Source organism: Aphis gossypii, chromosome 2 (assembly GCF_020184175.1).
Source record: "Aphis gossypii isolate Hap1 chromosome 2, ASM2018417v2, whole genome shotgun sequence".
Taxonomy (NCBI): domain Eukaryota; kingdom Metazoa; phylum Arthropoda; class Insecta; order Hemiptera; family Aphididae; genus Aphis; species Aphis gossypii.
The window spans coordinates 78349224-78372239 of record NC_065531.1 but is presented as its reverse complement, the minus strand read 5'-3'; the positions used below and the strand labels follow the sequence as shown (position 1 = coordinate 78372239).

The 23016-nt window shown below is 28.6% G+C and overlaps 2 long non-coding RNA genes across 3 annotated transcripts; one reads left to right on the top strand and one right to left on the bottom strand.

The window, feature by feature from the left end:
* Positions 1 to 1045: 1045 nt before the first annotated feature.
* LOC126550216 (uncharacterized) lies at positions 1046 to 22069 on the bottom strand. Of its 2 annotated transcripts, XR_007604258.1 has the most exons (4): positions 20249 to 22069; positions 18020 to 18193; positions 1246 to 1437; positions 1046 to 1182 (listed from the first exon to the last, which is right to left on the bottom strand). It is a non-coding gene; the product is annotated as an uncharacterized LOC126550216 (long non-coding RNA). The 2 variants fall into 2 exon arrangements; XR_007604257.1 differs by lacking the exons at positions 18020 to 18193; positions 20249 to 22069 and adding an exon at positions 6051 to 6899.
* On the top strand, positions 7275 to 11541 carry LOC114124643 (uncharacterized). The gene is made up of 4 exons (XR_003592463.2): positions 7275 to 7423; positions 8569 to 8723; positions 10434 to 11251; positions 11353 to 11541. It is a non-coding gene; the product is annotated as an uncharacterized LOC114124643 (long non-coding RNA).
* Positions 22070 to 23016: the final 947 nt, after the last annotated feature.

Sequence of the window (23016 nt, the reverse complement as noted above, 5' to 3'; positions counted from 1 at the left end):
CCAAATTTGCACACAGCAAATTCAATTTTGTAATGTTAGCTTTAAGATTAGATAGAATTAACATAGAATCAAACTTGAAAGATATAATAATTTATAAGGAACCTTATTACAGGTAGATATTTATCTATATTGTAACAAGGCAAGATCACGCATTGCACAAGTGTCGCGCTCTAGTGTCGTACAGTGACGCAATTTATACACAGAAAACACACTCTCTCTAGACCATTCTATCCCGTAGCTGGTCTAGTATTAACCGGAAGGTACTTAATGACCTTCATACGGTGACATACGACCATACAGCTACCAAAGCAACTTTTTAGTCGCGACGAACTGCGGTGCCCTCTTGAGGTTCACTTCAAGACGGGGACAACACCCGGTTGAATGAGGCATTTACCGCATATTCTACTATACATTGTAATATAATTACAATATATAGTATAGTAGAATATACGATATATATATCAATACGGCCACCACCAGTAGTGTATTGTATAGTGATAGTATCATCAAGAATACTCTGAAGACCAAGCATCATTCACTACAAGAAGAACCAAAGAAGCTGAAGCCTGATCCCACCCATCTTGTGAGTTATTATTAAAAATTTTCCCTATATAATTGTTATAACCCATAAGATTTTTTAGTGTATTAAATTGACACTAAGTCATAAATCAAAAGAAAATATTGTAAAATAAATTAATATATGTAAAAATAATCATAAATAAAAGATAACGTTATATCAAATAAAACTCAAAGATTTGAATTTCATTACAATATTTTATTTTTAAATTAAGTTATGGGTATTTAAAGTTTGTAATATATGTTTAACAAAGTTATTTATTTATCATGATAAAAATGGCTGAACCCTTTAGAAACAAATACATGTACTATAATAAAACTAAAACATATCTTTAAGAGTGGGTATCAACTAGGTAGTTAAAATGTTTTAATAAAGAAAAAAGTTAATTTGTTTAAAACTAATTTAATCTTTTAATTAATTTCAGAGTGTAAACAATACAGAAAAATGAAAAGAAAAACGAGTAAAAAATTGATATTTTGATAAATGTTTATTGGCTAAAAAAAAAATATAAAACAAAACAATATAATTTGAATTTTATGTAATACATAAACATTTATGTGAGTAGTTGAATACTTATTCTTGGTCATCAACTACATTCCCAGCATCTGTAACAAATGTGTATCATTAATTTTCACATTTTTAAAATTTTATTTTTGTTTTTTTCTTACTATTTGCACCACTGTCCGGTGCTGGTGCTGTTGCAGGTGCCTAAGCATCCTCGGCTTCCAGTCGTTTGCCTTTGGCCATGGCTGCTGCCTTTGCAGCTGCTGTGGCAGCTACCATGATTAATGCGTGATTGACTGACTTGTTAAATCTATAATCAGCAGCATCATGGTCCCTTTTGGAGCAAATATTGGACTCTATAAAATCAAAGGCATTACAATTAAAACAAACCCATGACCAAAATATTGGTTGGCAATTTCAATCAAGATGTTATAAAATACAAAGATCAAAGTAACAACATTGATTATAAACACTAATATAGTTACTATATGTATATAGTATTTAATGGTAACAATTATGAAATATTAACAAAATCATAGATGGCATCTAGGAGGGGCGTGAGGGGGGCAGTTTCCCCCCTAGGAAAAATATTGAGAGGTCAAATTCATCATTAAATTCATTATTTCATTATTTCAATAAAATTATTATCTAAAAGTGGTTTGATATGAATAAAATACAATTTATTATTAAATTCCAATTATTTTGATAATTTTATTTTTAATTGATTAAAACTAAAAAATAATGAATGGCTATAGCATTACTTTACATTATTCATTACCACATATACCACTACTATTATGGCACTTTGAGTTGCAAAGTTGACTAGATTTTTTACATTTACACATTTACACAATGTATTGTAAGTACACCTATCGTACGCTTGTTGCTTGGCCATCTAAATTAAAAGATTTTTAAAGATAATTAAGTATTAAAATATCTAAATATAGTTTTGTAGTGATATTTTTAAGTATACAATATAAATGCAATTCAATATAAATGTGTGCTGTATTTAATTCACTTTGTCCACTTGAATCTTGGCAGAGTTGATTGCCTGGGCAATCTAGTACAATGCTCGGTAAATGTAAGAACAATTTGAGTATTAAAATTATCATTCATACATTGTTATATAATGGCCGAATTTTCTACTTTGCCCGTAACATATATATATACGTAGACACTAGGGGTCAGCGTAAGCATCTGCCTTCGCAGTTCGCAGAGATTGCAATTCCGATCTCCGTTTCTATAACAATTTCATATTTAATCTTTGAACGCCAAAATTGTTAATACCCTGCAGCACATAGGTATATAACCGTATAAGTAAAATACATTATATAGTATAAGAATATTATATATATATATTGTAAACTCAATGAGAAAAGTATGAATATCTTCAATATTTTGTAAATCCTTTTAACTTTGAGTCTTGAACGCTATATTCATCTCTACACCAGGGGTCTCCAAAATCAAAACAACGGCAGGTCGTCCTCGGCCCGTAAACAGCTCTTATCCGACACTCCAAAGGACAATGACAAATGTATTTAAACATAATAATATTATGTACATCACAAATCGCTATCGTCAGCACCTATATGTATAATATATACATCCATATATATATGCGTACGTATAAAATATTTAATATTCTTATATTATAAAATATTATGTACAGATAACTACGACAAGGTATAAATTATTTTGCAGTACAATGTTAAAATTCTGAACACCTGCAAGACGTGTCTTTGAATAGATACAGTCCCTTTTATATGATGTACATTGTACATATATGTACAGCATTAATCTGTGTGGTCTCTTTTATTCTCAGAGTTGAACGTGAAACGAACAAAAAAAAACATAGCAGTCCCTAACATTATTCTGCAAAATCTCTTACAAAACGTGGGTCAGGTCTCTCTCTATATAGGTACATATATAATATATTGCCTTCACATGTTTCTATAACGATATCAAATGGCCAATTTAACATTGAACTGCTAAATAATTTATGCCTCGTAGTAGTTATCTGTACATAATATTTTATAATATAAAAATATATCTATATATTATACATACGTACGTATATAGATATATATAAAGAGAGAGAGAAAGGGAGAACTTAGTTAGCAGTAAAACTTACCGTATATTTCTTTCCAAATGACACGGAAGAAGTTATAATATAATATCTACACGCAAACACGTGCAGTTATCCGATCTTAAAGTGTATCTAAATGTGCCTATCAATAAGATTGGAGCATTTATGTCTCCCACAAATATAAGCAGTGATGAAAATAATATAGAGAACATAAACGAGCCATCGATTTCGGATGATTTAAAAACGCGGGAGGACAGGAGTCTTTATGTATGCCGGTCGACGTGTTGGATATCGAAACGATTATACGCAATGATAGTGTTGGGAGTGACGTTATTGAGCTAGAAAAATCCACTGCTAGAAAACCCCGACCTAAACGCCGTTTCTTGTGTGCATTAGGGAGGGGATTACTTAAAGTAAGCAGAAGTTTATGCTGCTGGCGGTGCAAATAATTCAGTTCTGGAGTCCAATCGCCCGGACACAGTATTGTTAATTTTTTTTACTATTTTGTTTTTTAATACCATCTATTTTTATGATAGGTATCATAATTTATATATTGAGTTATATTGTACTCATAAAAAGTATAGAAAATTTGTTTTGTGTTGTTATGAAAAAAAATAAAAAATACTTATTTAAAAATCACTGGTTTATTCAATTGACTGATAGGTATAATAAAAGATAAAACAATGAAAACGAGATGATTCATATTGTATTCTGTAGTGATTTATGTGTAGTTAATTAAAATTCATATCCACGAAAACAAGTTATAATCAATGCTTTTGATTATTATTATAGTGTACTGTACAGTACTACAGTATAGTCTATACTATAGGAGAAATTATAATCACAACTCTCAACTCTCAAGTAAATATTATAATTATTATTATATTTACTCGAGACAAAAATAACTATAACAATTATTGTTATTATATTGCAATAGTTTGAATTGGTTATCAAGTCTACTTTGATAGACTTTTACACATTTTTGATTGTATCCCCCTAAATCCTAAAAAGGAAAAAATGTACCATTTGTACCTACCAACCCATGATAATATTATAATAAAGTTTTTTATTATATCATGACGTACCTATCTATCTATTACAATACCATAATGGTACCAATGTGTAATGACAGATGTAATGATATCACAAGAATGTGAGAAAGTCGATCTAATGAAAAATAAAAAAATAAACGTATCGTGTATATATACAATAAAGTAAAATATTTTTTTAAATTTCAAAAAAACCTCGGGAAAAATAATCGAATAATGAATTTACAGCCGTCCTGTATTGCTTGTATTGCAGCTGTCGCGGCTATTGCGGCCGTGCAGTTCTTAAGACTAAAACCGTTTTCATAACCCCTCACCGCGTGCATAAGCATATTACCTCACCATCAGAACCGTGCAAGACGTATGTCTTTGAATAGATACAGTCCCTTTTATATGATATACATATAATATGTAATATGTACAGCATTATAACCTGTGTGGTCTCTTTTATTCTCAGAGTTGACCGTGAAACGAACAAAAAAAAACATAGCAGCCCCTAACATTCTACAAAATGTCATACAAAGCGTGGGTTAGGTCTCTCTCTATATACATTATACATATATAATATATTGCCTTCACATGTTTCTATAACGATATTAAACGGTCGGTTTAACATTGTACTGCTAAATAATTTATACCTCGGAGTAGTTATCTGTACATAATATTTTATAATATAAGAATATTAAATATTAATATATATTTACGTACGCATATATATATATATATATATATATAGAGTGAGAGAGACAGAGAGAGAGAAAGGGAGAACTTAGTAGTAAAACTTATCGTATACTTCCTTCCAATTAACACGGAATAAGTTATTATAGGTTAGGTTAGGTTAACCTAACCTACCTTTTTGATAATATAATGTCATGTGTAACTAAGTAAGACATAAACCTATAAAAACCTGTGCTCATTTATTGTTTACACCCATTATCGCTTTAATTCATAATAGTCCCAACGCCACGGTTAAAAATTACAACGGCCAGGTATGATCGTTAGCCCATATATTGGCATTTGCTCGCGACTGATCAGCACGTACACACAAATATTATATTATATAGCTGTGTATTTGATTATTATTTTTTTGTCTAATTATAATTATTTTGTCATCGTGAGTAATATTATAATATGTTAATTGAGTAACGACGGGGTTCATCATTAGTCGCCCGTATGATATGACTATTATTATTTAAGTTTTTTTCTATAACCAGTCTTAACTGATATCAGCTCACCGTCGTTATTATCACAATAATATGGTTCCAGCATAAATAGTCAAGACACGATTTAACAATAGGTAATAAAGACTAATAAAACTAGCGAACTGAAGCCGAGGCCGACATCAATGTAAAAAATTGAATTTAAAATAAAAAATAAAAAATTACAGCAGAATGAAAACAATAAAAAAAATTGGGGAGGTGGTGCTGTACCTATCTCATTTTATTTTGCCGACGACCAACATGGCGGAAACTGATACGCGAGCTTCACTGTTAATAATATAAATAATATTATGTTTTGTCGCTGCGACAAATCTTACGATATATTATTATGGCAGCTGTTTGCCGCGACTCGCGCGGACAAGACAATTAGATGACCGATAAATAATAATAAATTAGGTTTTAGTATATATATATTATAATATAATAATGTGACACTGTCACAAGGCGTTACGAATATAATATTGTAATAACGCGAGGCCCCAAAATAATAATAATATAGTATAAATAAATAAATAAAATAATACAAATAGTAATACTACTATCTAATATAAACAATCCTTTAAACAATTATTAACTTACCAGGAAGGTATACAATTTAAATATATAAAAAAAACTACCTGATTCCGGTGGTGGGTCGATCCGACGATCCAATTTGGTAGTCTTCACTTGTACGGTGAAATGTTATGATCAGTTTAACGAAGTAGGCATTAAATCGTATCTTGTTATGATAATACGGCCGCGGCGGTTATTGAATATAATATTAATTATAACGACCAAAAAAAATGGTAAATTAATATTTTACACAATTATACATATATTGCGGTCGGGTCGCAAAAAACGCAACAATATCAATTTTGATGATATAAAAAAAAGTCGTACTCATGCGAACTCGCATAAAGTACAAGACAAAAAACACGTGGATTTTCGTGTCACCGGGCACACACGTACGCAAAATGGTGTCGCGCCTACCGCGGCAATAACGCACACGGTCGGCTTTTTGACGAATGTGTCGAAAGGAGTGAAGAAGACAAAAGTTGACGCGTCGACCAGGACGGCGGCGACAAGTTCGCGGCGATCACAGCTTGACCATTTGGGAGGGAAAAAACGGTCGACCGTATTGACCGGACTGTAACTCGCGCCGTGATGACCTTTGGTCCGACAGAAACGCGCCAAAAGGGTCGGTGTTCGAACATAAAATTTGAGCACGTTCTGCGATCCGAGTACCTTATTTAGTCAGTATAGATATCTGTGAGTGGAAGAATTCGAAAAAATATAAGCAGCCCTATGCGCGGTATGTGCAGGCACATGTGTGATATTGCCCAAGTCGGGTCACTTTAAAATCGATACTCTAATAATTTTTATTTCACTATCGCGCTTTGGCCTTAAATACGGTCTCTAGGAAGAAGCGGCGTACGTTATCACCTAAATAAATCGTATTGACATTATCACAGAACGATATATTTTTATAATTTATAATATTATTTTATTTAACAGAACAAACCAATGTCAAATAACAATATTACATAGTAAAATGCAACTATTGCAATTTCAACATTCCCAATTTTTAGCAATATTAGGTGACATAGAGACGTGTTCCGGTGGCCAATGGATTGTTTCCGTTTTTATAATATCGTAACAAATAGTGATCACATTACCGACATCTATACTCGGATTACGGAAACGGTTATTCTGTGGTGTGTGTAAGTCCACGATGTAGAGAGCAGCAGCTGCTGCTGAAGACATCTACGTCGTGTGTAAGCCTCACGCCATTGGTGATGGAACTGTTGAGAGGGGATAGACAATATGTTTGGTTCAGCGGGGCAGCTGTCGTTGGTTTAGCCGTTTGGCGTCTTTCAGTCTTTGAGTCTTTTTGTCCGGACGTCCGGACTGTGCGCAGACAGAGCGCGACTCGCTTATTATTCCAGCAGTACACGGTATACTTCAGTAACGCATTTTGAATATTGGCTTACCTTTTCTCAAAGGATTTAAGGTAAACACTTACACGATCTTTTTTTTTATTATAACATTGTATAATATGTAATCACTAACAATTTAAAGTTATTATTAAAATTCAATTCCTCATGCTTAAGAAAACGTACCTTTATAATTATACCTACGATATAACTATATAGAACGTACCTAGGTATTGGCTAGAGTAATCTCAATATATTAATTACATTTGCACAACATTATTATACCATTTTAATGAAAAATTTGTATATATTTAATCTTGTAATATTATAGCGTTCATTACCCACTATGTATTTTAGATTTTATAAAATAAAACGCTAAAAATGTACTTGATATTTCATGCGTATTTCAATACGGAAATACCTATACATAATTTATGCTCATTACACTATTTAATGATAATATATTATTGATATGTACATGTTGACTATTACTGTATATATAAAAATCATGATAATATTGTATAGTTGTATGTGTAATTGAAAGTACCTATTTTACCCTTACCATTCAGCATAGAGAATTGAGATGCCATATCATCATAATCTATTATGTATATGTAGATAAGAAAATAGTAAATACCAATATATATTCTAGAGATATATCTATTAATTATGCTTATAGGTAGGGTTACCATAACGTTTTTAGACCAAATCCGGACATCAGTTCTGTTTCGGGGGGGGGGGGGGGGGGGGTAAAACAAAAAATAAAAAAATTATTCTTTCATTAATACAATTTTATTTAGATCTATAAATTAGGTTAAATATGTTATAAAATGTGTATGTAATATAATATTTATATAATATTAGATAACTAACAATTTAGTAAGACTATATTTGATAATACTTAAATCTTTTATTTTATGGCAACAACGATAATAATAGGTAGTCGCATATCGTGACGTTCCGGGAAAAAATATATATATAAATAGAAATTAGATATTATTCATTTATACAGAGTGAACCCAAAAATCTGCCACCTGATATAACTTTTTATATCAATTTAACCACGTTAAATGATTACCTTTGTAAAATCCGGACATTTTTCAAATCCGGACGTATAGTAACCCTACTTATAGGTAGCTTTATGTCATTGTAAATACATTTAAAAAAATTTAAAATATATTTTATTGTGTCATAATATTAAATTTTTCTTGATTTAATTTAGATTTTTCAAAAAGGAGAGAAGTTTAACGTCTGTTGGTTTCTGTCATCCAGAACATATACATATACCTAGAGCGCCATTCGTTTATCGTATTTGCAGTACCCAGTTTACTTCAATAATGCATTCAGCAATTGGCTTACATTTTTAAAGTATTAAAGGTAAAGTAACGTTTTTAACTCACTATGTATTTAATATTTAACTCATATTTCTATACTTAATACATATACATAACTTATGCTCATTATACTATTCAATTATAATATTTTATTAACATGTACACATGATTGTTACTGTATATACAAAAATCATAATAGTACTATAGATACATAACATATTTGCTCACTATATTCGGCTTAGAACTGAGTTGCCATCATCATAATATCTACTATATAGGTACATGTAGATAAATATATACCAGTACATATCCCAGAGATAAATCTATAAATTATGCTTAGGTAACTGTATATTATAGTGAATAAATGTATATATTTATATGATATATCATGTCATAACATTAAATTTTCTTGATTTAATTTTAACTTTTCAAAAAAGCAAGATTATCAAGGTACACCTGATAAATATATTTATATAGGTGTTGCAATTTGTGCATGTGCAAATTTTTATATGTGTTCGCTTTTCTCATTGCTCTTGTACTAGACCTGTAATAACAAATAAATTAAAGATACATATTTTAATAGGTATCTACATTAGAAAGGAAAAGTATTATGTTACTTAAGTAAACATCAAACCCGTGTATTTTGTTATTATCCAAGTTATTAATTGATTGTAGTTTAAACTCAACAAATTGTATCTTTTTTAATATTGCTAAAAATCACATTGTAATCGAGTTGTTGGCATTGTTGTATTTGTAAAATATATTATCATATCTATCATTAAAGTTTCTCAGTTTAAGCTAATAAAAGTCTAATAAATCTTTTAGTTAATCTAAAGATAATAATTTAAGATTTTGTTTAAATCATAAGTATAGTTCTTTTTTATTATATTTTATTATATTCTTACTTATTATCATTATATGAAACACATATGTATTTAACATTTTATAAGTATTTTAAAAAGCAAGTAAAAATATTTTTATTATACCTATAGATAACCATTAACCATGATTGAATAAAATGCCTTTTCAAATTTTCATAACACTGTATGCATAAATTAAATAATAAATATATATATCACGTGTATAATTATTAGTTAATTATGTTTAATTTTTAAATACTATCATTATTTTGAAAATTGATTAAGTAAGTTTTCGATATATATTTTCCAAATTAAATTTATGCTACGCTGAGCCTAATTTGATTCGTAAAACAAACCACCTTTCAATTTTACATGTTATAAGAATTTATTAAAAATAATAACTTAGTAGAAATTTGAACAGAACACGCATTGGTTTGTAAGGAATAATATGCATATGTGTTTAACAATTAGATAAAAGATTAAAAGTAATTTTGAGCACATACAAGTTTATGGTTTACAATCTTAATACTAGCATTTCATACTATTTGATCTAAAAACAAATAATTGTATACAATTAGGTACCTAATAAATATAATAATAATATAATCTACTCAATAATGAATATTATTCAGGTACTCATGTTATTAAAACAATTATAAATAATCAAATTCATATTGTTAGTAGCTAATGTATTTTAAGAGCAAGCATGACTAAAGAATATTATCAATAATATTAAATTTTGTTTAGGACCTTGTATTGTAATACATATTGATAATTATCATATTTTATGTTAAATAATTTAAATTTAATACTTTATTAATGTTAATTGTCATTAATGCAACAAAAATAGCAAGTATAAAACAATTAAATTGTATATTATTATATAATTTTAGTTTGCGGAAACAAGAAATTATGGATAGTAGCAGCAATTGTAATCAAAACAAACAATTTTATCTAAGTGATGCAGTTATTAATGACTAAATGAAATTAATAATTACATATTATGAATCGGATGTATATGTTTTTGTCAAAAGAAGGTCGAAAAAAATTGATTTATTTTTGAAAAAAAAGCTGATATTTCCAATAAATTTAAAGGCAATTAGTTATTGGGCTTGGAGTATTTTGCACAGACCATTGGAGCTAAAACAATCAATTAATTCCCTAATCCTAAAACTAGGGAATGGCTATGACTATATTTGCTGAGTATTAAGGAAGGGGTGCCACGTTTAATTTTCACAAACACACATGAGGTTGTTTAGACACCTGATTTGTAGGAGCTCCTTAAAAAAAATAGTGCCTGCATGTACACAAGAATAGAATCGTTTGTCAGGAAGATCCATAACTAGTAGTGATGAATCTATTTCTTTTGTATCTACATCTACATGTCGGGTGATGTTTTGACCCTCTAAATTGGTTATGCTCACTAAATATTCAGCATCTGTACATTCAAATATTATAAATATTTAAATTGTTGGAAATAGAAGTTTTTAAAAAATCAATTTTGTTTATCCAACTTTTAACCGAGTTATAGATTTGCTTTCATTTAAGTTTAAATATAAAATGTGTTGAAAACATATACAATGAGGAGGAGTATGTGGTCATTTAGATAAAAGCTTGTTTCACGAATGATGCTAATATATGCTGCAAAAATTAGCCCATAACTTTCACAAACCAAATTTTGTGTCAATGGTCATCAATCATCATATAACCGGTAAATATAATTGATATGCTTTTTAAGTATGAAATTTGATTATTCAAATATTATGCATACAATTATTATATAATTCATTTTTACTATTGAACTTGTTCCAGACATTTCATACTTTTAAACTTTACAAAGTTTACACATGCAGAGTAACTAGTTCAGTCTGAAAACACATTGATGTCAGTCGTGGAATGATGGTGCTGGTGTTATGAACAAATTTTTGTGTTATGGACTATAATACGTTATTCATTTTATTGTATTGTTTTTAATTGTAATATTGGAATAATTATATACAAGATGATTTTTTTACTTAACAACACTCATTATTTCAAAAAGTATATATTATAGATTTAGTATTTAGATTTTTTTTCAAATATTTAGATACATATTTTTCTACAACTGTATAAATTTATATATTATAAAATAAAAATGTTAATAAATACATTTTTTGAGCATTTTAAATATTTTAGAATTTTTAGTGTTTTTATGTCTCTCGCATTATAATATTAATTAATTTATGTGGATAAATATTATTCCATAAAGTAAAAAATTGAAAATATTTTTTAACTACAATTAAAACAACTCATAAAGAACCTTGTATTAAATTTTCAAGTTTTTTTAGCTATCCAACATATTTTTATCAACACTTCAAAAAAAAATTTTCAAAATATTTTGAATTTAGCTATGTATTAATAATGATAATATAAACATGTGAAAATTTCAAGTATTTACAGTGATTAGTTTTTGAATTACTGCAAATATATAAAAAAAATCAATTTGGTTGAAAACTGGTTTTGCGTTAAAATTCCCGTTTTTCTGTCACTTTTTTTTTTGTTTTTCTCAATTTTTTTGAAAACTGTTGAAAAATGTTTTCTTTTGACCTCTATGATTGTTGTATATTATGTGGCCGTGGTACACACAGTTTTATTATTATTATTATTTACTTTTGAGGTATGTTACGAATTACAATACACAGTTATACACATTATTAGTGTGTGTGCACTTATTCGTTACACATTAGTTTTTACTATGTTATAAAAAGTTGTATTAAAACTATTTAAATAAAATATCCTAATTGACGTTATAGTTAACATGTTCTACATTATTATTAACAAATAATGCACTAAGGATATTCACTTTGTCATCGGAAATCACCCCCAAAGTTGGAAATTGAAACATTATTTTAACTAGTTATGCTGTACACAGACATTAAAAAACACACATCATTGTAGAATCAATACATTCATCATTCCGTTCAGAATCTGAAATATATGAAAATTAATCAACATCATATAAATACTAAATAGGTAAGTAGGTAGTTTAGACATTTAAAAACTGAATATCAGATAGCATTATCAAAAAATATGAAAACCTAAACGTAAACGTTAAAAGAATAAAAATTTATTTATAATATGTATAATATTATTATATAGGTATATACTTTATATTATATTTAACAAACTATAAATATAGTAGGTGATAGGTATACAGAATCATAAATAATACTAAATTAAGGTAATATTATTGATTATTTATCCTTTTATATATTATATTTGAGTCTTTATAATTAATATACAACATTGATGCATAACATTTACATAACACACATTATATTATTGCAAGGGAAATGGATACGAACATTATTTAAGCTATGGGTAATTGTAATTGTCTTTTAAATGACTTGAGAAACAAACTGTCGATGTAATTTTATAAATTGATTATGATTTAACAGCTGAAGTAAATTAAAGAGTTGGAAGTCGTAAGTACCTACATTATAATGTTTGTCATTTATTTATAGTACCTATCTAGTTAGTAACCAGTTTTGTTACAAATTTATGAATCTTTAGGATAATTAATTAAATAAATAGAGTTGTTGTATATTATTATGTTCTAGTACTGTTTTAACAGATGTATTAATAAATTACAAGCTCTGCTAAAACACTAATTGCTTCATTTTCAAACCTAAATTAATGTAATTAAAAGAAAGATATATTTCTATTAAAATTAATTTATATGCATTTAGACCGTAGGCAAATAATTACATACAATAATTTGAATGCTATGAAAAAATAATTTTGTTTATCCATGATAGTTATTATTAATTAATGTGGCTGACATTTTGATGCAAAGGCATCTTTTGTTTCTTGTACCTATTCTGAAACGTTGGTCAGTAAATATAAAAAGTGTTTTGTTTGTTACTGATTATTTCAATGACATTTTTTTTTGCAGTTTTTGACAAAATTCACCTTAAATGGATTTTTAGGGAATTTTCTTAGTTTTTAGATCATTTTTCACGATTTTTTCATTAAATGAACGAAAATTGTTGAGATTAACAAGGGACTTCGTCAAACTGCCAACAGTAGGTACGAATAATAAATTTTATAGCACGACAAGTTATCGTCAATAACAATTTCATCATACTTAGTCGTTTCCGCTCAAATTACTGCCGTTATATAGGTACAGAATTAAGAATTAAAATGCTGAATAATATAACATAGCTTATAAATTATTAGCTGAAGTAGTTTACGGCGTAGCGTAGCCTGTGACATATGAAATGATTTTAATGTTTTACCTTATTTTTAACTCTGTTAAATGCTTTAAGTAGGTACACATATTTTTGTTTGGGTAGTTTATATCAAGTTTAAAATACAAATCTAAAATTATATCCAATTAGAATAACTATATTATTTATGGAACCTATGACAACCCACTAACCCAGTACACATCAGTAACATCTGTCGTCTAATAGGTGGTAATAGGTACAAATGTCCGACTACTACTACTAATGTTTTAAATATTACTTCAATAAAATTATGAACCCCCCCCCCCCCCTCATAAAAAAAATCCTGTCTACGACACTGATATAATATAATAACCTCGATAATAACAGTAAATCAAATAATTTGTTTTATTATTATTTTATTTAATCTTTATATGCCAAAATTGTTAATACCCTGCAGCACATAGACATATAACCATATAAGTAAAATACATTATATAATATAAGAATATTATATATATATAAATATTAAATATATTGTAAACTCAATAAAAAAAGTATGAATATTTTCAAAATTATGTAAATCTCCTAACTTTGAGTCTTGAACGCTATATACCTACTGTTTTACGCCAGGGGTCTCCAAAGTCAAAACTAAGACTCACAGGTCGTGCTCAGCCCATAAACAACTCTTATCCGACACTCCAAAGAACAATGACAAATTTATTTAAACATAATAATATATATATCACAAATCGCTATCGTTTGCACTTATATATATATATATACGTACGTATGTATAATATATATTAATATTTAATATTTTTATATTATAAAATATTATGTATACAGATAACTACTACGAGGCATAAATTATTTGGCAGTTCAATGTTAAACTGGCCATTTTATATCGTTATAGAAACATGTGAAGGCAATATATTATATATGTATAATGTATATAGAGAGAGACCTAACCCACGCTTTGTATGACATTTTGTAGAATGTTAGGGGCTGCTATGTTTTTTTTTTGTTCGTTTCACGGTCAACTCTGAGAATAAAAAGAGACCAAACAGGTTAATGCTGTACATATATATGTATATCATATAAAAGGGACTGTATCTATTCAAAGACACGTCTTGCAGGTGTTCAGAGTTTTAACAACTGCCTTCACCTGTTTCTATAACGATTTCAAATGGTCCGTTTAACATTGTACTGCCAAATTATTTGTACCTTGTAGTAGTTATCTGTACATAATATTTTATAATATAAAAATATTAAATAATTATAAGTATAATGTATATTATATACGTACGCAAATATATGGATGTATATATAGGTATATATATAGATTATAGGTACAAGCTATAGCGATTTGTGATATACATATTATTATGTTTAGAGTGTCGGATACGAGCTGTTTATAGGCCGAGCACGACCTGTGAGCCGTTGTTTTGACTTTGGAGACCCCTGGCGTAAAGCAGTATATAGCGTTCAAGAATCAAAGTTAGAAGATTTACATAATATTGAAAATATTCATACTTTTTTTTATTGAGTTTACAATATATTTATATATATATATATATATATAATATAATGTATTTTACTTAAACGGTTATATGTCTATGTGCTGCAGGGTATTAACAATTTTGACGTACAAAGATTAAATATGAAATCGTTATAGAAACGGAGATCGGAATTGCAATCTCTGCGAACTGCAAAGGCAGATGCTATCGCTGACCACCTAGTGTCTACGTAAATATATATTATATATATATATATTATATATATATATATATATATTAATATTTAATATTCTTATATCAAATAAACTTAGCTTGTATACAATAAGGCAAAATATTTTTTTCAAATTTAAAATAACCTCGGGAAAAATAATCGAATGATGAAATTACGGTCGTCCTGTATTGCTTGTATTGCTGTCGCGGCTATTATACGGCTGTGCAGTTCTAAAGATACTTAAACCGTTTTCATAACCTCTCACCGCGTGCATAAGCATATTACCTCACCATCAGAGCCGTGTAAGACGTGTCTTTGATTCGATACAGTCCCTTTTATATGATATACATAAATGTAATATGCACAGCATTATAACCTGTGTGGTCTCTTTTATTCTCAGAGTTGAACGTAAAACGAACAAAAAAAAAACATATAGCAGCCCCTAACATTATTCTACAAAAATTTTTACAAAACATGGGTTAGGTCACTCTCTATATCCATATATATATTGCCTTCACATGTTTCTATAACGATTTCAAATGGTCAGTTTAACATTGTACTGTCAAATAATTTATACCTGGCATTAGTTATCTGTACATAATATTTTATAATATAAGAATATTAATTAAATATTAATATATATATTTACGTACACATATATTATATACATATATGTATATATATATAGAGTGAGAGAGAGAGGGAGAGAGAGATGTTCGCATTTTTAATAAAAATATATTCATAGTTATTACTGATAGAAATATTTCAATACCTTTTCATTAACCGTTTTTTATTACCGATCACATTAAACGATAAAATTTGAATAATAAATTCAACATATTGTGACGGATCGGCTAGTAATATATATTAATAGTTTGGTGCCACCAGTGCCGGCGGAAGGTACGTGCAACCTGTGCAACCTGTGGCATTATAAATAAAAATATATAAATTATATAAGGGCGGCATATTATAGGTAATTGGCTCAGGGCAGAGAAAAATCTAACGCCGGCACTGGGTGGCACACATACGGATCCAGTGGCGACCGGTGCGGCTAAGACTCGACCGGCGGCGTCGGAATTGCCGAGGGACGAAAAAGAGAGAGAGTTAGCGGACGGCGGCACGACGCGCCGCAATCCTGATTCTTTCGTAGATTCGTCCACGTCACACCTCGGCCGCGTCTGCTCGTCCGGTGGCCGCCCGCATCGGAGTCACGCGCCGCCAAACCCTGAAACCAGTGCCGTAACTAGAGGTTGGCGACATGGGCGCTTGCAAGGGCGCAGTAATGTGAGGGGCGCGTTTGAGTTAAATAAAAATGTTTTTTTTTTTTTTTTAACTTAGTTTAAAGACTCGATTATTTAAAAAATATGCCATGGCAGTATTTTGATTAACACGTAAAAATGTAATATTATTATATTTATAAAAAAATTATAAATACCTATGAAATAAAACAAAAATAAGCGCCAAAATAAAATTCATCAAGGGCACCACGGAGGGTAGTTACGGCACTACCTGAAACGTCGAGTTTCTGATGGCCTGCGGGCTGGTGCTGTCGTCCGTATATACCTAACACCATATACCTACCATATTATTATAATATATCATAAAAACTCGCCCCGTGAACCGTGAACGTTAAAATTCATACTGGTCGTTTTCCCAACTAAAACTATCTAACTCATTCTTTCTGTTCTGTATTATCTTTGATCTTGTTTTTTTTTCTATTTTCTCATTGCTGTTTTTGATGTTTTTATAATTGTATTCACAATCTAAAACTGTATATCGTGTAACTGTTTACTAAAATTTCTTATAACCTTAATGTTATACTTCTATATTGTATTATCCACATATTATTTTTCAATTTGTTTTACTCTATATCCCAACACAAGCTTTAGCTTAAAGAGATAGATAATTCTAATAATTATAATTTGCATTGCAAGGTTAGGTTGTAATTTACGATGATCAATTAAATAAAAAAAAAATTAGCTATTTTTGTCTATGCTTAGATAAAGTTACAAAGATATGTTATGTATATGTTTGCATAGATCATCACGACACTACTATTCAGTTAAATACCTATATTATAACACATATTATGTTCCTATTGAAAATTCCTGAGGTACGCCGTTGTCTATAAAAATATATACATCATACATGTTCTTTAGTTACGGTTGCAAATTTGAATTATTTTTCTCCATTAACTTTAAATGGACGATTATTTAATGAAAATTTATTTTTTTACACATTGAGCCATTCGAAGTGCCATATACACTATACAGGTTTCTATTTAGTAGGTTTTATTGTTCAATATAACATCTGGGTTAACCGAATCGACACACACACACACCACACGCACACACATTTACAATTCCCAAACCCCCGCTGATGATCTCGACCGTAGACATTTAACACGAACCGTAGGTACATATAAAATATATTATTTTATGTTCCTTGTCAGTATAACATTTATCAGGTAGTAGGAATTGACATTGTATTATTCGAAAAGGTAGTGGTTTCCAAAACTATGTGGTCACCTAAATCTTTGATACCTGTTAAGTAAGCATTGAATCCATGGAATCAGTATTCACTATTCAGTTCTGCAAGCCGGTCGTCAGGCGTCTACACCAACGGACGAGAAAATTTCTACCCCAAACACGTGTTTAGTCTGTACTACGCTGCTCGAAGACCAAGTAAACGTTTCGTGTCATCATTTCTATCCGGCTCTGCAAATAAAAGGTATTATTATTATTAATTATTACTACAACGTACATTTCATTTTTTTTTTATTATAAATCTGACTTGCTTAAAGATTCTCGATTAAATAATTTTCACTGTTGCCTGGTTAACGTGTATCGTTTCATGGCTAGTTAATACTATAGTGATACGTAAAAAATTATTGTACGTTATTTACATAATTTATAAATTATTATTAAGTAGTAAATTAAGTTCTCTCTCAAAACAAATCGACCATTAAGGTGGTCCAATCACCAGATCCGCCTATTATAAATAAAAAATTTGAGCGCCCGGGAATTGGGCCACAATTTACCTTTTTTTCCACGGGTATACGGTAATTGGGCCACTAAAATTTTATATTTATTATAGGTAGGCCCGGTAATTGGGTAACTAAAATTTTTTATTTATAATAGGTTGATCCAGTGATTGGACCACTATTACATTTTAAATTGTAATAAAATAATATTTAATATAGTACATCTTTTTATATAAATTGATACAATTCCTAATACTGCAGCGCATACGAAACTTTACTCGAAGCGACTGTGTATGCCTTATCAAAAGGTTATAAATTATCCAATATCTTATGATATAGAATTATCAATTGTCATCAAATGAAATGGATAAAAATAGTCATACGCGTAGGGTGCAAAGATTATGAAACCTAACTTGAACTACAAATGCCTTCGAGTCTTTTCATTCACATTTCAAAAATAATTTCTATACGTCACATCCAAATATACATAATTTTTTTAATGTTTTATTGCAACTTCAATCAGAAGTTCATATTGAGATTAGAAGTATAGGAACAATAAAAACAAGAAAACGAACTGTAGTTCGACAAAATTTTATTCTTAAAGAAATTAAAAAATATGAAGAAGGGGAAAAAAACCGATTTGAATATGTACAATCTGTATCATGTTATTTAAAAAAAAATTATATTTTTAAATATTATATTAGAAAAAAAATATTTCATATTATTTATTATTTGACTGACTTTATGGTATATTATATTTGTAAAATGAGTATTGGCATTCTTTATAAAAATTATTTCATATTTGACTAATTTTATGAACCGTGTTGTATATTAAATAAGTTAAAAATATTTCATATTATTTATTATTTGACTGACTTTATGGTATATTATATTTGTAAAATGAGTATTGGCATTCTTTATAAAAATTATTTCATATTTGACTAATTTTATGAACCGTGTTGTATATTAAATAAGTTAAAAATATTTCATATTATTTATTATTTGACTGACTTTATGGTATATTATATTTGTAAAATGAGTATTGGCATTCTTTATAAAAATTATTTCATATTTGACTAATTTTATGAACCGTGTTGTATATTAAATAAGTTAAATCTGTATGGAAGTATTTAAAAAAAATAATAATTAGTTAATAAACATTATATTATATTCGTATTAATAGGTAGTATATTTGTGTGCTATACTTTTATGGCCCAATCTCCTGGTAGAAAAATGTTAACAAATATTTTATACAAAACAGGTAGTTAAACTGTGAAAAAAAAGGAAAATATTTTTTATGGACATTTTAATTTCAAATTTAGACTTATTGAAATGATAAATAATAATAATAATATGCTAACTATTTTGTTATAATTTAAAAACATTATTCGCCAGAAATTGTATGTATTTTATTTTATTATGAATTTTACTATATGCAATAATATTTTTGATTTACTTTAAAATATTATCTTTTTGAAGGTATATGAAAATATTTTTTTATTTTATCACACGGTATTTACAGAATAATGTTATTAAAATTTAATGCTATAATATGAATTATAATTTTTATAAGTATTAATTATAATTATACTATAATATTTCGTTAATCGTATATTCATATTATTATGTATATATTATACTGTATTGGGTACGAACGGATTTCCTAATGACATATTGATTTATCAATAATACTCGAGTTGTGTACCAATTAATAATAATATTAATAACACGTGTTTGATTGTTTGACTTAGGCCAGGTCAGTAGAACGGAGATGAGTCCAATAGATTACCTGTTCTGTATTCAACCGGAACCGTTTTTGAATGATCCTCATCTCCTCAGGCGGCCCAGACAAAGACGGATGCCAATTATTCCTCCTGCAAGACTGCAAACGCCGCCCCAGCCGCCCCAGCCGCCCCAGCCGCCCCAGCCGCCCCTGCCGCGCCAGCCGCGCCAGCCGCGCCAGCCGCGCCAGCCGACGGTCTATAGGATCTGTCGACGAAAAGCGAAAAAATTAAAGCGATACATAATCAAGGTGCTCCGTCGGCCGAGGCATGTGCTGGAACAATTCATACTTGTATTGTTATATATTATTATAATATTATGTTTTGTATATTTTGTAGATTTTTAACAAATTATAATATTATAATATAACACATTTTTAAAATATTTTTTAATTAATTATTACTACCTACCTATTGATTATTAATACCTAATTAAGCTATCATAGCTCGACATTTTTTTCTGGAGGGGGGGCACATTGCCCAACCACCTGGCCTAATTAGGTATATTATGTCAAATTAACGATAAAATATGGCAAAAACAACAATTCATTTAGTTATTTTAACAATGTTACAATCATTATTCATTAACAATAACTTTAACGTTGGAAGGTAATGGTGGCTGCAAACACCCTGGTCAAATGGCCAGCACTTCAGAACAGTCAACGTTGCTATAGACGACGTGTTTGTCATTTAAATATGGATTAAATATTTAAATACTTAGTATAGTGTATATTACAAATTATTAATTATAATATAGGACATAAGCAGTAACTAATTAATGAGAATATTAATAATATTATAAAGTATAAAAAAGCGTGGTCAAGTGGCCACCGCTCTGTTGTATATTAGGTATCGTGTTGTTCACAATTATATATAGAAGTATTAAATTTGAACTCAATAATAGGTATCAATGGTATCATTGTACACGAAAAACGATTCTGAACGGAGATGATTTGTTAGCCTAGAATATAATGTATAAATATATTATATTTTAAAGTGGGTGGTGAAAAGAAGGTTTATGTTTTCATGACCTGAGTACCTCTAAAGTAAATCATTTACAGAAAATGCCAATTTAAACAACTGGTGTATGTTTCAAGTTTCTACGAATAGTAATTTTTAATTATAAGTCTATAACAGAAATCTAAAATTAATTAATAGTAAATCATTATTTAACGAGTGAATAAAAATTTAAATTAAGGATAAGATTTTTTAAATTGACCAACCTAACCTAACCGAACATTCAAGTTCTTTTATACTTGTTGTAAGCCAAACTTATGGAAAATCTTGTATTACATTTTCAATTCTTATAGCTACTTCACAAATTTTTTTAAAAATTTTATCTATAAAATAATTTATAAATATTCATGATTTTAAAAAATCGTTGTCAACATTTGAATTTCAAATGCCAATAAAAAATTGTGCCTTTGTATTCTTATAATTTTTTAATCATTATAAGAATAACTTATGAGGAACTTAGTATTAGGTACATTTTCAAGAATTTTGACTTAGCCAAAAAAAATTATTTATATTTATAATAAAAAACTAAACAAAAACAAATACTACAAATGCCTATAAATAGCATTAAAATAAACGAAATATTAAATTTTATAAGAAATGCCAATCTTAATAAATAGGTAACTAGTTAGTATCTACGACTTATACTTTTTGAATATTATAACCATGTGCCGCAACTTGGTATGTATTGGTGTGTGTGCAAGCAAATATTATAGAGCCCATGTAGCCAAGGATCTAAATACCAAATAAATTCTTAATAATATACAGAACCGTGTAGGAAAGGCCGGCAATATTTAATAAGAGTTTATTATTAAAATCCTTTTAATAGGTATAAAATAAAAGTAAAAAAATATTGGATAATATTAGATATTAATAAAATAATTTTTTTTGCTTTGGATTAGTTCCTGTTTTTTTAAGTAATTATTTTCCTTTTAATCTAATAATTTGTATATATATATAAATTATATAAATAATTTAATTTCTAAATACATTTTATACAGAATTGTTATTATTAGCATTATTAAATAATAATGCTCCTTTAGTCTAAAAATTATTGATTTTGATGAGACATACGTATAATAAGTTGTAACCATAATATATTTTAAAAAAAATTCCAAATAGTTCGACCACAGTCCACAGGCCTATTATTATGAATTGATTTGGGGCCCCGGGGGATTTTTGCACCTCTAGCACCCACGGTAGTTGTGCCACTGATTATAATAAATATTCAATTTCGTTTGAAGATACATCATAAAATTATATGTATATACTATTTGTATTATTATAACCGTTATTAATATATTGGTTGTTACGTACATTGATAAATCATAATTAAATATGAGTCATATTTATTGTTAAATTAATTTGTTAGTTACCCTTTTAATTTTAATGCTATTTTGTAGTTGTGAGAAATTTTTAATATTTTTCATATAGGTTTTTTTTTATAATGTGTTAATATTTAAAATGATATTCTACCTTTTCATGACTTTTCTCATAATTATTCTTTTGTTTAATATGTTCTATTTTTATTAATTTAGGCAATTACTTTTTAAATTTTGTAATTGTGATAGGTACTGCTTTTGGTCAATTATGGGCTACGAGTTGTCTCCGGTGTTTAAATTTTATTGTTTTCGGTGTTCATCAATTGTACTGATTTTGGAATATTGCATGTTACATGTATAATATTTTCTATTGCGATGATATACAAAAAAAGTATGTATCAAACATTATATGTATTAGATGTTTATTTAATTTACTTTAA